This window comes from Arachis stenosperma, chromosome 5, assembly GCF_014773155.1.
Source record: "Arachis stenosperma cultivar V10309 chromosome 5, arast.V10309.gnm1.PFL2, whole genome shotgun sequence".
Lineage (NCBI taxonomy): Eukaryota > Viridiplantae > Streptophyta > Magnoliopsida > Fabales > Fabaceae > Arachis > Arachis stenosperma.
In genome coordinates, this window is record NC_080381.1 from 95,099,910 (window position 1) to 95,113,611 (window position 13,702).

Here is a 13,702-nt window from a genome sequence, read left to right on the forward strand (position 1 = left end):
TTTCACACACACTACACCTTCTTCTCCCCACATAGCCGAACCTACCTCTCTTCCCTCTCTACCATATTTTCTTCTTCTTCTTCTACTCTCTTTTTCTTTCTTTTTTTTTGCTCGAGGACGCAAAATTTTAAGTTTGGTGTGGTAAAAAGCATAAGCTTTTTTTTGTTTTTCCATTACCAATGGCACCTAAGGCCGGAGTATCCTCTAGAAAAGGGAAAGGGAAGGCAAAAGCTTCCACCTCCGAGTCATGGGAGATGGAAAGATTCATCTCCAAGAGCCATCAAGACCACTTCTATGATGTTGTGGCAAAGAAGAAGGTGATCCCTGAGGTCCCTTTCAAGCTCAAGAAAAATGAGTATCCGGAGATCCGACATGAAGTTCAAAGAAAGGTTGGGAATCTTAACCAACCCCATGCAACAAGTCGGAATCTTAATGGTTCAGAATTCTATGCCAATGCATGGATCACTAGGAACCATGACCAAGGTATGAACCCAAGTCCAAAGAATTATCTCACAATGGTTAGGGGGAAATACTTGGATTTCAGTCCGGAAAATGTGAGGTTGGCGTTTCACTTGCCTATGATGCAAGGTATGAACGCCCTACACTAGGAGGGTCAACTTTAATCAAAGGTTGGACCAAGTCCTTATGGACATTTGTGTGGAAGGAGCTCAGTGGAGAATAGATTCCAAGGGCAAGCCATCCAACTAAAAGACTGGACCTCAAGCCTATACTAGAGGATGGTTGGAGTTCATTCAACGCTCCATCATTCCTACTAGCAACCGATCTGAAGTTACTGTGGATCGGGCCATCATGATTCATAGCATCATGATTGGAGAGGAAGTAGAAGTTCATGAGGTCATCTCCAATGAAATCTACAAAATAGCCGACAAGTCCTCACCTATGGCACGGCTAGCTTTTCCTCACCTTATATGCCATCTATGTTACTCAGCTGGAGTTATCATAGAAGGAGATGTCTCCATTGAAGAAGACAAGCCCATCACCAAGAGAAGGTGGAGCAAGCTAGAGAAGCTCCTCACGGCCCTCAAGAGGTGCATGAGGAAGCTCATCATCAACAACTCCTGAGATGCCCAAGGGATGCACTTTCCCCCAAACACTATTGGGAGCAACTCAACACCTCCTTAGAAGATTTAAGCCACAATGTGGAACAATTAAGGGTGGAACATCATGAGCACTCCATCATTCTCCAAGAAATAAGAGAAGATCAAAGAGCATGAGGGAGGAGCAACAAAGGCAAGGAAGGACATAGAAGAGCTTAAGAACATCATTGGTCCTTCAGAAGAAGACGCCACTAAAGGTGGATTCATTCCTTGTTCTTTATTTCTTTCTGTTTTCGGTTTTTAGTATGATGTTTATTTATGTTTTTATTTCATGATCTTAGTATGTAACCATGCCTTAAAGCTATGAATAATTCCATTAATCCTTCACCTCTCTTAAAAGAAAATGTTTTAATTCAAAGACAAGAAGTACATAAATTTCGAAATAGCTCTTGAATTTAGTTAAATTATTTTGATGTGGTGACAATATTTTTGTTTTCTGAATGAATGCTTGAACAGTGCATATGTCTTTTGATCTTGTTGTTTATGAATGTTAAAATTGTTTGCTCTTGAAAGAATGATGAACAAAGAGAAATGTTATTGAGGATCTGAAAAATCATGAAATTGATTCCTGAAGCAAGAAAAGCAGTGAACAAGAAGAAGCTTGCGAAAAAAAAAAGGGGGCTAAAAAGAGTATATAGAAAAAAGAAGAAGCAGTAGAAAAAGCCATAACCCTTAAAACCAAAAGGCAAGGGTAAAAAGGATCCAAGGCTTTGAGCATCAATGGATAGGAGGGCCCAAGGAAATAAAATCCAGGCCTAAGCGGCTAAATCAAGCTGTCCCTAACCATGTGCTTGTGTCATGAAGGTCCAAGTAAAAAGCTTGAGACTAAGTGGTAAAAGTCGTGATCCAAGGCAAAAGAGTGTGCTTAAGAGCTCTGGACACCACCAACTGGGGACTTTAGCAAAGCTAAGTCACAATCTGAAAAGGTTCACCCAGTTATGTGTCTGTGGCATTTATGTATCCGGTGGTAATACTGGAAAACAAAATGCTTAGGGCCACGGCCAAGACTCATAAATAGCTGTGTTCAAGAATCAACATGCTTAATTAGGAAAGTCAATAACACTATCCGAAATTCTAAGTTCCTAGAGAAGCCAATCATTCAAAACTTCAAAGGAAAAAGTGAGATGCCAAAACTGTTCAGAAGCAAAAAGCTACAAGTCCCGCTCATCTAATTATAATTAATATTCATTGATATTTTGGAATTTATAGTATATTCTCTTCTTTTTATCCTATTTGATTTTCAGTTGCTTGGGGACAAGCAACAATTTAAGTTTGGTGTTGTGATGAGCGGATAATTTATACGCTTTTTGGCATTGTTTTTAAGTAGTTTTTAGTAAGTTCAAGCTACTTTAGGGATGTTTCATTAGTTTTTTATGTTAAATTCACATTTCTGGACTTTACTATGAGTTTGTGTGTTTTTCTGTGATTTCAGGTAAATTCTGGCTGAAATTGAGGGACTTGAGCAAAACTTTGAAAAAGGCTGACAAAAGGACTGCTGATGCTGTTGGAATCTGACCTCCCTGCACTCAAAATGGATTTTCTGGAGCTACAGAACTCCAAATGGCGCGCTCTCAACGGCGTTGGAAAGTAGACATCCAGATCTTTCCAGCAATATATAATAGTCCATACTTTATTCGGAAATTGATGACGTAACTTGGCGTTGAACGCCAAGTACATGCTGCTGTCTGGAGTTAAACGCCAGAAAAATGTCATGATCCGGAGTTGAACGCCCAAAACACGTCATAACTCGGAGTTCAACTCCAAGAGAAGCCTCAGCTCGTGAATTGATCAAGCTCAGCCCAAACATACACCAAGTGGGCCCCGGAAGTGGATTTATGCATCAATTACTTACTCATGTAAACCCTAGGAGCTAGTTTATTATAAATAGAACATTTAACTAATGTATTTGACATCTTGGGACGCATAGTTCTCAGATCATGGGGGCTGGCCATTCGGCCATGCCTGAACCTTTTACTTATGTATTTTCAATGGTGGAGTTTCTGCACACCATAGATTAAGGGTGTGGAGCTCTGCTGTACCTCAAGTATCAATGCAATTCTATTTTCTTTTATTCAATTCTCTTTTATTCTTATTCCAAGATATTCATTCGCACCCAAGAACATGATGAATGTGATGATTAGATAACCCTCATTATCATTCTCACTTATGAACGCACGTGATTGACAACCACTTCCGTTCTACATGCAACAGAGCTTGAATGTGTATCTCTTAGATTCCCCAACAGAATCTTTGTGGTATAAGTTAGATAGATGGCGGCATTCATGAGAATCCGGAAAGTCTAAACCTTGTCTATGGTATTCTGAGTAGGATTCCGGTAATGAATGACTGTGACGTGCTTCAGACTCGCAAGTGCTGGGCGTTAGTGACAGACGCAAAAGAATCAAGGGATTCTATTCCAGTAGGAGCGGGAACCAACCAGTGATTAGCCGTGCTGTGACAGAGCGCGTGAGCGTAGTTTTCACTGCGAGGATGGGATGTAGCCTTCGGCCTGTGTGATGCCTCCAGACGATTAGCCATGCGAGTGACAGCCGCAGAGGACCATTTTCCCGAGAGGATTCAAAGTAGCCATCGTCGAACGGTGAACCCCTATACACAGCTTGCCATGGAAAGGAGTAAGAAGGATTGAGTTGAAGCAATAGGAAAGTAGGCATTCTTGAGCCATACAGTATCTCCATTCGCTTATCTGAAATTCCCACTCTTGATGTACATAAGTATTTATATCCCTTTTTATTTTCTATTTATTCCATTAATCAAATTTAAACTAATAATCCAATTATCCTTGAATCCGCCTGACTGAGATTTGCAAGGTGACCATAGCTTGCTTCATACCAACAATCTCTGTGGGATCGACCCTTACTCACGTAAGGTTTATTACTTGGACGACCCAGTACACTTGCTGGTTAGTTGAACGGAGTTGTGTTCACTCGTGCCAATTTCAAATTCCATAATTTTACAAGGAGTACAACTTAAAAAATATGGATCACAATTTCGTCCACCACTCATTTAGCTGGAGTAAACGTTTTTCTCCAGCTAACTTGGCATCAAGGTTCAGGAATTTGGTTGCCCAGTAGGCCTTGTGTTCCAGTTCCACTGGCAAGTGACATGCCTTTCCATACACAAGCTGGTATGGCGAGGTCCCTATAGGGGTCTTAAATGCCGTTCTGTATGCCCACAGAGCATCATCCAAGCTCCTTGCCCAATCCCTTCTACGGTTAATTACAGTCCGTTCCAAGATTCTTTTGAGTTCTCTATTTGAGACTTCAGCTTGCCCATTAGTCTGTGGGTGATATGGAGTAGCTACCCTGTGGCTAACTCCATAACGAACCAAGCCAGAGTAAAGCTGTTTATTGCAGAAATGAGTGCCCCCATCACTAATTAATACTCTAGGGGTACCAAATCTGTTGAAGATGTGTTTCTGGAGGAATTTTAACACTGTTTTAGTGTCATTAGTGGGTGTTGCAATAGCCTCCACCCATTTGGATACATAATCTACTGCCACCAGAATATAAGTGTTTGAGTATGATGGTGGGAAAGGTCCCATGAAGTTAATGCCCCACATATCAAACAACTCAATCTCCAAGATCCCTTGTTGAGGCATGGCATAACTGTGAGGTAGATTGCCAGATCTTTGGCAACTGTCACAATTAAGCACAAACACTCGGGAATCTTTATAGAGAGTAGGCCAGTAGAAGCCACTTTGGAGGACTCTTGTGGCTGTTCGCTCACTTCCAAAATGTCCTCCATACTGTGATCCATGGCAATGCCAAAGGATCTTTTGCGCTTCTTCTTTAGGTACACATCTACGGATTACTCTGTCTGCACATCGCTTAAAGAGATACGGCTCATCCCAAAGATAATACTTTGCATCCGTGATCAGCTTCTTTGATTGCTGTCTACTGTACTCTTTGGGTATGAATCTCACTGCCTTGTAGTTTGCAATGTCTGCAAACCATGGCACTTCCTGGATGGCAAAGAGTTGCTCATCCGGAAAGGTTTCAGAGATCTCAGTGAGAGGGAGGGACGCCCCTTCTACTGGTTCTATTCGGGACAGGTGATCTGCTACTTGATTCTCTGTCCCTTTTCTATCTCTTATTTCTATATCAAACTCTTGCAGAAGCAACACCCATCTTATAAGTCTGGGTTTTGAATCCTGCTTTGTGAGTGGATATTTAAGAGCAGCATGATAAGTATACACAATCACTTTTGATCCTACTAAATAGGATCTGAATTTGTCAATGGCGTAAACCACTGCAAGTAGCTCTTTTTCTGTGGTTGTGTAATTCTTCTGTGCGTCATTTAAAACACGGCTGGCATAGTAAATAACGTGCAGAAGCTTGTCATGCCTTTGTCCCAACACTGCACCAATGGCATGGTCACTGGCATCACACATCAATTCAAATGGTAATGTCCAGTCTGGTGCAGAGATGATTGGTGCTGTAACCAATTTAGCTTTCAGCATCTCAAATGCTTGCAGACACTCTTTATCAAAGATAAATGGCGTGTCAGCAGCTAGCAGGTTGCTCAGAGGTTTGGCGATTTTTGAAAAATCCTTTATAAACCTCCTGTAGAATCCTGCATGCCCCAGAAAGCTTCTGATTGCCTTAACATTGGCAGGTGGTGGTAATTTTTCAATTACCTCTACCTTAGCTTGATCCACCTCTATCCCCTTGTTCGAGATTTTGTGCCCAAGGACAATTCCTTCAGTCACCATAAAGTGACACTTCTCCCAGTTTAAAACCAGGTTAGTCTCTTGGCATCTCTTTAGAACAAGTGCTAAATGGTTAAGGCAGGAGCTGAATGAGTCTCCAAACACTGAAAAGTCATCCATGAAGACTTCCAGAAATTTTTCCACCATATCAGAGAAAATTGAGAGCATGCACCTCTGAAAGGTTGCAGGTGCATTGCACAGGCCAAATGGCATCCTTCTGTATGCAAATACTCCAGATGGGCATGTGAATGCTGTTTTCTCCTGATCTTGGGGATCTACTGCAATTTGATTATAACCTGAATATCCATCCAGGAAGCAGTAGTATTCATGACCTGCTAGTCTTTCTAGCATCTGGTCTATGAACGGTAAAGGAAAATGATCCTTTCTGGTAGCTGTATTGAGCCTTCCGTAATCAATACACATACGCCACCCAGTAACTGTTCTTGTAGGAACCAGTTCATTTTTTTCATTATGAACCACTGTCATGCCACCTTTCTTAGGGACGACTTGGACAGGGCTCACCCAGGGGCTATCAGAAATAGGATAAATAATCCCAGCCTCTAGTAACTTAGTAACCTCTTTCTGCACCACTTCCTTCAAGGCTGGATTCAGCCGCCTTTGTGGTTGAACCACTGGCTTGGCGTCACCCTCCAGTAAGATCTTGTGCATGCATCTAGCTGGGCTAATGCCCTTAAGATCACTGATGGACCACCCAAGAGCTGTCTTGTGTGTCCTTGGCACTTGAATTAGTGCTTCCTCTTCCTGTGGCTCTAAGGTAGAGCTTATGATCACAGGAAAGGTATCACCTTCTCCCAGGAATGCATATTTTAGGGAAGGTGGTAATGGTTTGAGCTCAGGTTTAGGAGGTTTTTCCTCTTCCTGAGGGATTTTCAGAGGTTTTACTATTCTCTTTGATTCCTCCAGATCAGGCTGAACATCTTTAAAGATGTCCTCTAGCTCTGATTCGAGACTCTCAGCCATATTGACCTCTTTTACCAGAGAGTCAATAATATCAACACTCATGCAGTCATTTGGGGTGTCTGGATGTTTGGTGCACGAAATTGTGATCAATACTTTTCAAAACATAAACAATCCCTAGTAATGGCTCCAAGGACTTGGTGCTCAATACCATGGCATAAACACAACTTCGCACAACTAACCAGCAAGTGCACTGGGTCGTCCAAGTAATAAACCTTACACGAGTAAGGGTCGATCCCATGGAGATTGGTGGTATGAAGCAAGCTATGGTCATCTTGTAAATCTCAGTCAGGCAGACTCAAATGGGTATAGTGATAAACGAATAAAGCATAAAGATAAAGATAGAGATACTTATGTATATCATTGGTGTAAGAGCTTCAGACAAGCGTATAAAGATGCCTTCCCTTCCATCTCTCTGCTTTCCTACTGCCTTCATCCAATCCTTCTTACTCCTTTCCATGGCAAGCTCGTGTAGGGTTTCACTGTTGTCAGCAACTACCTCCCATCCTCTCAGTGAAAATACGTCCCTGATGCTCTGTCACAGCATAGGCTAATCATCTGTCGGTTCTCGTTCAGGCCGGAATAGAATCCATTGATTCTTTTGCGTCTATCACTAACGCCCTAGCCTGCTAGGAGTTTGAAGCACGTCACAGTCATTCAATCATTGAATCCTACTCAGAATACCACAGACAAGGTTAGACCTTCCGGATTCTCTTGAATGCCGCCATCAGTTCTTGCCTATACCACGAAGACTCTGATCTCACGGAATGGCTGGCTCGTTTGTCAGGCGAGCACTCGGTTGTCAGGCGATCAACCATGCATCGTGTTATCAGGAATCTAAGAGATATTCACTAAGCCTCAGATGCTTGTAGAACAAGAATGGTTGTCAGTCACCTTGTTCATGGGTGAGAATGGTGATGGGCGTCAATCATCACCTTCATCAAGTTGAAGAACAAGTGATATCTTGGACAAAGAACAAGTGGAATTAAATAGAAGAACAATAGTAATTGCATTAATACTCGAGTACAGCAGAGCTCCACACCTTAATCTATAGTGTGTAGAAACTCCACCGTTGAAAATACATAAGCATAAGGTTTAGGCATGGCCGAATGGCCAGCCTCCCAAAGTGAGTTCAATCATAAAACATGATCAAAAGCTCAATCAAAAGATGAAAATACAATAGTAAAAGGTCCTACTTATAGAAAACTAGTAGCCTAAGGTGTACAAAGATGAGTAAATGACATAAAAATCCACTTCCGGGCCCACTTGGTGTGTGGTTGGGCTGAGCAATGAAGCATTTTCGTGTAGAGACTCTCCTTGGAGTTAAACGCCAGCTTTAGTGCCAGTTTGGGCGTTTAACTCCCAATTAGGTGCCAGTTCCGGCGTTTAACGCTGGAATTTCTTGAGGTGACTTTGAACGCCGGTTTGGGCCATCAAATCTTGGGCAAAGTATGAACTATTATATATTGCTGGAAAGCCCAGGATGTCTACTTTCCAACGCCGTTGAGAGCGCGCCAATTGGGCTTCTGTAGCTCCAGAAAATCCACTTCGAGTGCAGGGAGGTCAGAATCCAACAGCATCTGCAGTCCTTTTGAGTCTCTGGATCAGATTTTTGCTCAGATCCCTCAATTTCAGCCAGAAAATACCTGAAATCACAGAAAAACACACAAACTCATAGTAAAGTCCAGAAAAGTGAATTTTAATTAAAAACTAATAAAAATATACTAAAAACTCAACTAAAACTACTAAAAACATACTCAAAACAATGCCAAAAAGCATACAAATTATCCGCTCATCACAACACCAAACTTAAATTGTTGCTTGTCCCCAAGCAACTGAAGATCAAATAAGATAAAAAAGAAGAGAATATGCAATGAACTCCAAAAACATCTATGAAGATCAGTATTAATTAGATGAGCGGGGCTTTTAGCTTTTTGCCTCTGAATAGTTTTGGCATCTCACTCTATCCTTTGGAATTCAGAATGATTGGCTTCTTTAGGAACTTAGAATCCAGATAGTGTTAATGATTCTCCTAGTTAAGTATGATGATTCTTGAACACAGCTACTTATTGAGTCTTGGCCGTGGCCCAAAGCACTCTGTCTTCCAGTATTACCACCGGATACATACATGCCACAGACACATAATTGGGTGAACCTTTTCAGATTGTGACTTAGCTTTGCTAAAGTCCCCAATTAGAGGTGTCCAAGGTTCTTAAGCACACTCTTATTTCCCTTGGACCACAACTTTATTTCTTTCTTTTTCTTTCTTTTTCTCTCTTTTTTTTCGTTTTCTTTTTCTCTTTTTTTTTCGAAATTTTTTTTTTTTGCTTTTTCTTGCTTCAAGAATCATTTTTATGATTTTTCAGATCCTCAGTAACATGTCTCCTTTTTCATCATTCTTTCAAGAGCCAACATTCATGAACCACAAATTCAAAAGACATATGCACTGTTCAAGCATACATTCAGAGAACAAGAGTATTGCCACCACATCAAATTAATTAAACTATTATAAAATTCAGAATTCATGCAATTCTTTCCTTTTCAATTAAGCACGTTTTTATTCAAGAAAGGTGATGGATTCATAGGACATTCATAACTTTAAGGCATAGACACTAAGACACTAATGATCACAAGACACAAACATGGACAAACATAAAGCACAAAAATTCGAAAAACAGAAGAATAAAGAACAAGGAAATCAAGGAACGGGTCCACCTTAGTGATGGCGGCTCTTCCTTCCTCTTGAAGGTCCTATGGAGTGCTTGAGCTCCTCAATGTCTCTTCCTTGTCTTTGTTGCTCCTCCCTCATGATTCTTTGATCTTCTCTAATTTCATGGAGGAGAATGGAGTGTTCTTGATGCTCCACCCTTAGTTGTCCCATGTTGGAACTCAATTCTCCTAGGGAGGTGTTTACTTGCTCCCAATAGTCTTGTGGAGGAAAGTGCATCCCTTGAGGCATCTCAGGGATCTCTTGATGAGAGGGGTCTCTTGTGTGCTCCATCCTTTTCTTGGTGATGGGCTTGTCCTCATCAATGGGGGTATCTCCTTCTATGTCAATTCCAACTGAATAACAGAGGTGACAAATGAGATGAGGAAAGGCTAGCCTTGCCAAGGTGGAAGACTTGTCCGCCACTTTATAGAGTTCTTGGGCTATAACCTCATGAACTTCCACTTCTTCTCCAATCATGATGCTATGGATCATGATGGCTCGGTCTAGAGTAACTTCGGACCGGTTGCTAGTGGGAATGATTGAGCGTTGAATGAACTCTAACCATCCTCTAGCCATGGGCTTGAGGTCATGCCTTCTCAATTGAACCGGCTTGCCTCTTGAATCTCTCTTCCATTGTGCGCCCTCTTCACATATAACTGTGAGGACTTGGTCCAACCTTTGATCAAAGTTGACCCTTCTTGTATAAGGATGCTCATCTCCTTGCATCATAGGCAAGTTGAACGCCACCCTCACACTTTCCGGACTAAAATCCAAGTATTTCCCCCGAACCATAGTAAGAGAATTCTTTGGATCCGGGTTCATACTTTGATCATGGTTCTTGGTGATCCATGCATTGGCATAGAATTCTTGAACCATCAAGATTCCGACTTGTTGAATGGGGTTGGTAAGTACTTCCCAACCTCTTCTTCGGATCTCATGGCGGATCTCCGGATATTCACCCTTTTTGAGTGAAAAGGGGACCTCGGGGATCACCTTCTTCAAGGCCACAACTTCATAGAAGTGGACTTGATGCACCCTTGAGAGGAATCTATCCATCTCCCATGACTCGGAGGTGGAAGCTTTTGCCTTCCCTTTCCTCTTTCTAGAGGTTTCTCTGGCCTTGGATGCCATAATGGTTATGGAAAAATGAAAAAGCAACGCTTTTACCACACCAAACTTAAAATGTTTGCTCGTCCTCGAGCAAAAGAAGAAGAGAGTAGAAGAAGAAGAAATGAGGAAGAGGGAGAAGGTGGTGTGTTCGGCCAAGAAGGGAAAGAAGGGGTGTTTAGGTTGTGTGAAAATGAAGGGTTGAAGAAGGGTATATATAGGAGAGAGGGGGTTAATGGTTCGGCCATTATGGGTGGGTTTTGGGAGGGAAAGTGGTTTGAATTTGAAGGGTGAGGTTGGTGGGGATTTATGAAGGATGGATGTGAGTGGTGAAGAGAAAGATGGGAGTTGATAGGTGAAGGGTTTTTGGGGAAGAGGTGTTGAGGTGATTGGTGAATGGGGGAAGAAGAGAGAGAGTGATGGTGGGGTGGGTGGTGGTCCTGTGGGGTCCACAGATCCTGTGGTGTCAAGGAAAAGTCATCCCTGCACCAAATGGCATCAAAATTCACGTTTTGAGCCATTTCTGGCGTTAAACGCCGGGCTGATGCCCATTCCTGGCATTTAACGCCAGGTTCTTGCCCTTTTCTGGCGTTTAACGCCAGTCTGGTGCCCCTTTCTGGCGTTAAACGCCCAGAATGGTGCCAGACTGGGCGTTAAACGCCCAACTGCTAGGCTTACTGGCGTTTAAACGCCAGCAGCTTCTTCCTCCAGGGTGTGCTGTTTTTCTTCCTGTTTTTCATTCTGTTTTTGCTTTTTTTCATTGTTTTTATGACTTCTTATGATCATCAACCTACAAAAGAGATAAAATAACAAAAGAGAATAGTTAACTATAAAACATTGGGTTGCCTCCCAACAAGCGCTTCTTTAATGTCATTAGCTTGACAGAGGACTCTCATGGAGCCTCAGAAATACTCAGAACCGTGTTGGAACCTCCCAACACCAAACTTAGAGTTTGAATGTGGGGGTTCAACACCAAACTTAGAGTTTGGCTGTGGCCTCCCAACACCAAACTTAGAGTTTGACTGTGGGGGCTCTGCTTGGCTCTGTTTTGAGAGAAGCTCTTCATGCTTCTTCTCCATGATGACAGAGGGATATCCTTGAGCCTTAAACACCAAGGATTCTTCATTCACTTGAATGATCAGTTCACCTCTATCAACATCAATCACAGCCTTTGCTGTGGCTAGGAAGGGTCTGCCAAGGATGATGGATTCATCCATGCACTTCCCAGTCTCTAGGACTATGAAATCAGTAGGGATGTAATGGTCTTCAACTTTTACCAGTACATCCTCTACAAGTCCATAGGCTTGTTTTCTTGAGTTGTCTGCCATCTCTAGTGAGATTTTTGCAGCTTGCACCTCAAAGATCCCTAATTTCTCCATTACAGAGAGGGGCATGAGGTTTATACTTGACCCTAAGTCACACAAGGCCTTCTTGAAGGTCATGGTGCCTATGGTACAAGGTATAGAAAACTTCCCAGGATCCTGCCTCTTTTGAGGCAGTTTCTGCCTAGACAAGTCATCCAGTTCTTTGGTGAGCAAAGGGGGTTCATCCTCCCAAGTCTCATTTCCAAATAACTTGTCATTTAGCTTCATGATTGCTCCAAGGTATTTAGCAACTTGCTCTTCAGTGATATACTCATCCTCTTCAGAGGAAGAATACTCATCAGAGCTCATGAATGGCAGAAGTAAGTCCAATGGAATCTCTATGGTCTCATCTTGAGCCTTAGATTCCCATGGTTCCTCATTGGGGGACTCATCAGAGGCGAATGGACGTCCAGTGAGGTCTTCCTCAGTGGCGTCCTCTGCCTCTTCTTCCTTCCAGAATTCGGCCATGTTGATAGCCTTGCACTCTCCTTTTGGATTTTCTTCTGTATTACTTGGGAGAGTACTAGGAGGAAGTTCAGTATCTTTCTTACTCAGCTGACCCACTTGTCCTTCCAAATTCCTAATGGAGGACCTTGTTTCAGTCATGAAACTTTGAGTGGTCTTTATTAGATCAGAGACCATTGTTGCTAAGTCAGAAGTATTCTGCTTAGAACTCTCTGTCTGTTGCTGAGAAGATGATGGAAAAGGCTTGCCATTGCTAAACCTGTTTCTTCCACCATTATTATTATTGAAACCTTGTTGAGGTCTCTCTTGATTCTTCCATGAGAAATTTGGGTGATTTCTCCATGAAGAATTATAGGTGTTTCCATAGGGTTCTCCTAGGTAATTCACCTCTTCCATTGAAGGGTTCTCAGGATCATAAGCTTCTTCCTCAGATGAAGCTTCCTTAGTACTGCCAGGTGCATTTTACATTCCAGACAGACTTTGAGAAATCAAATTGACTTGTTGAGTCAATATCTTGTTCTGAGCCAATATGGCATTCAGAGTATCAATCTCAAGAACTCCTTTCTTCTGACTAGTCCCATTGTTCACAGGATTTCTTTCAGAAGTGTACATGAATTGGTTATTTGCAACCATTTCAATCAGCTCTTGAGCTTCTGCAGGCGTCTTCTTCAGATGGAGAGATCCTCCAGCAGAGCTATCCAAAGACATCTTGGATAGTTCAGAGAGACCATCATAGAAAATACCTATGATGCTCCATTCAGAAAGCATGTCAGAAGGACATTTTCTGATTAATTGTTTGTATCTTTCCCAAGCTTCATAGAGGGATTCTCCATCCTTCTGTCTGAAGGTTTGGACTTCCACTCTAAGCTTACTCCATCTTTGAGGTGGAAAGAACTTTGCCAAGAAGGCATTGACTAGCTTTTCCCAAGAGTCCAGGCTTTCTTTAGGTTGAGAATCCAACCATATTCTAGCTCTGTCCCTTACAGCAAAAGGGAATAGCATCAGTCTATAGACCTCAGGGTCAACCCCATTAGTCTTGACTGTGTCACAGATTTGCAAGAATTCAGCTAAGAACTGATGAGGATCTTCCATTGGAAGTCCATGGAACTTGCAATTCTGTTGCATTAGAGAAACTAATTGAGGCTTAAGCTCAAAGTTGTTTGCTCCAATGGCAGGGATAGAGATGCTTCTCCCATAGAAGTCGGGAGTAGGTGCAGTGAAGTCACCCAGC

The 13,702-nt window shown here is 42.2% G+C and overlaps 1 non-coding gene across 1 annotated transcript; it reads left to right on the forward strand.

The window, feature by feature from the left end:
* Window positions 1–13,233: 13,233 nt before the first annotated feature.
* On the forward strand, window positions 13,234–13,341 carry LOC130984751 (small nucleolar RNA R71). The gene has a single exon (XR_009088663.1). It is a non-coding gene; the product is annotated as a small nucleolar RNA R71 (small nucleolar RNA).
* The last annotated feature ends 361 nt before the right edge of the window (window positions 13,342–13,702 follow it).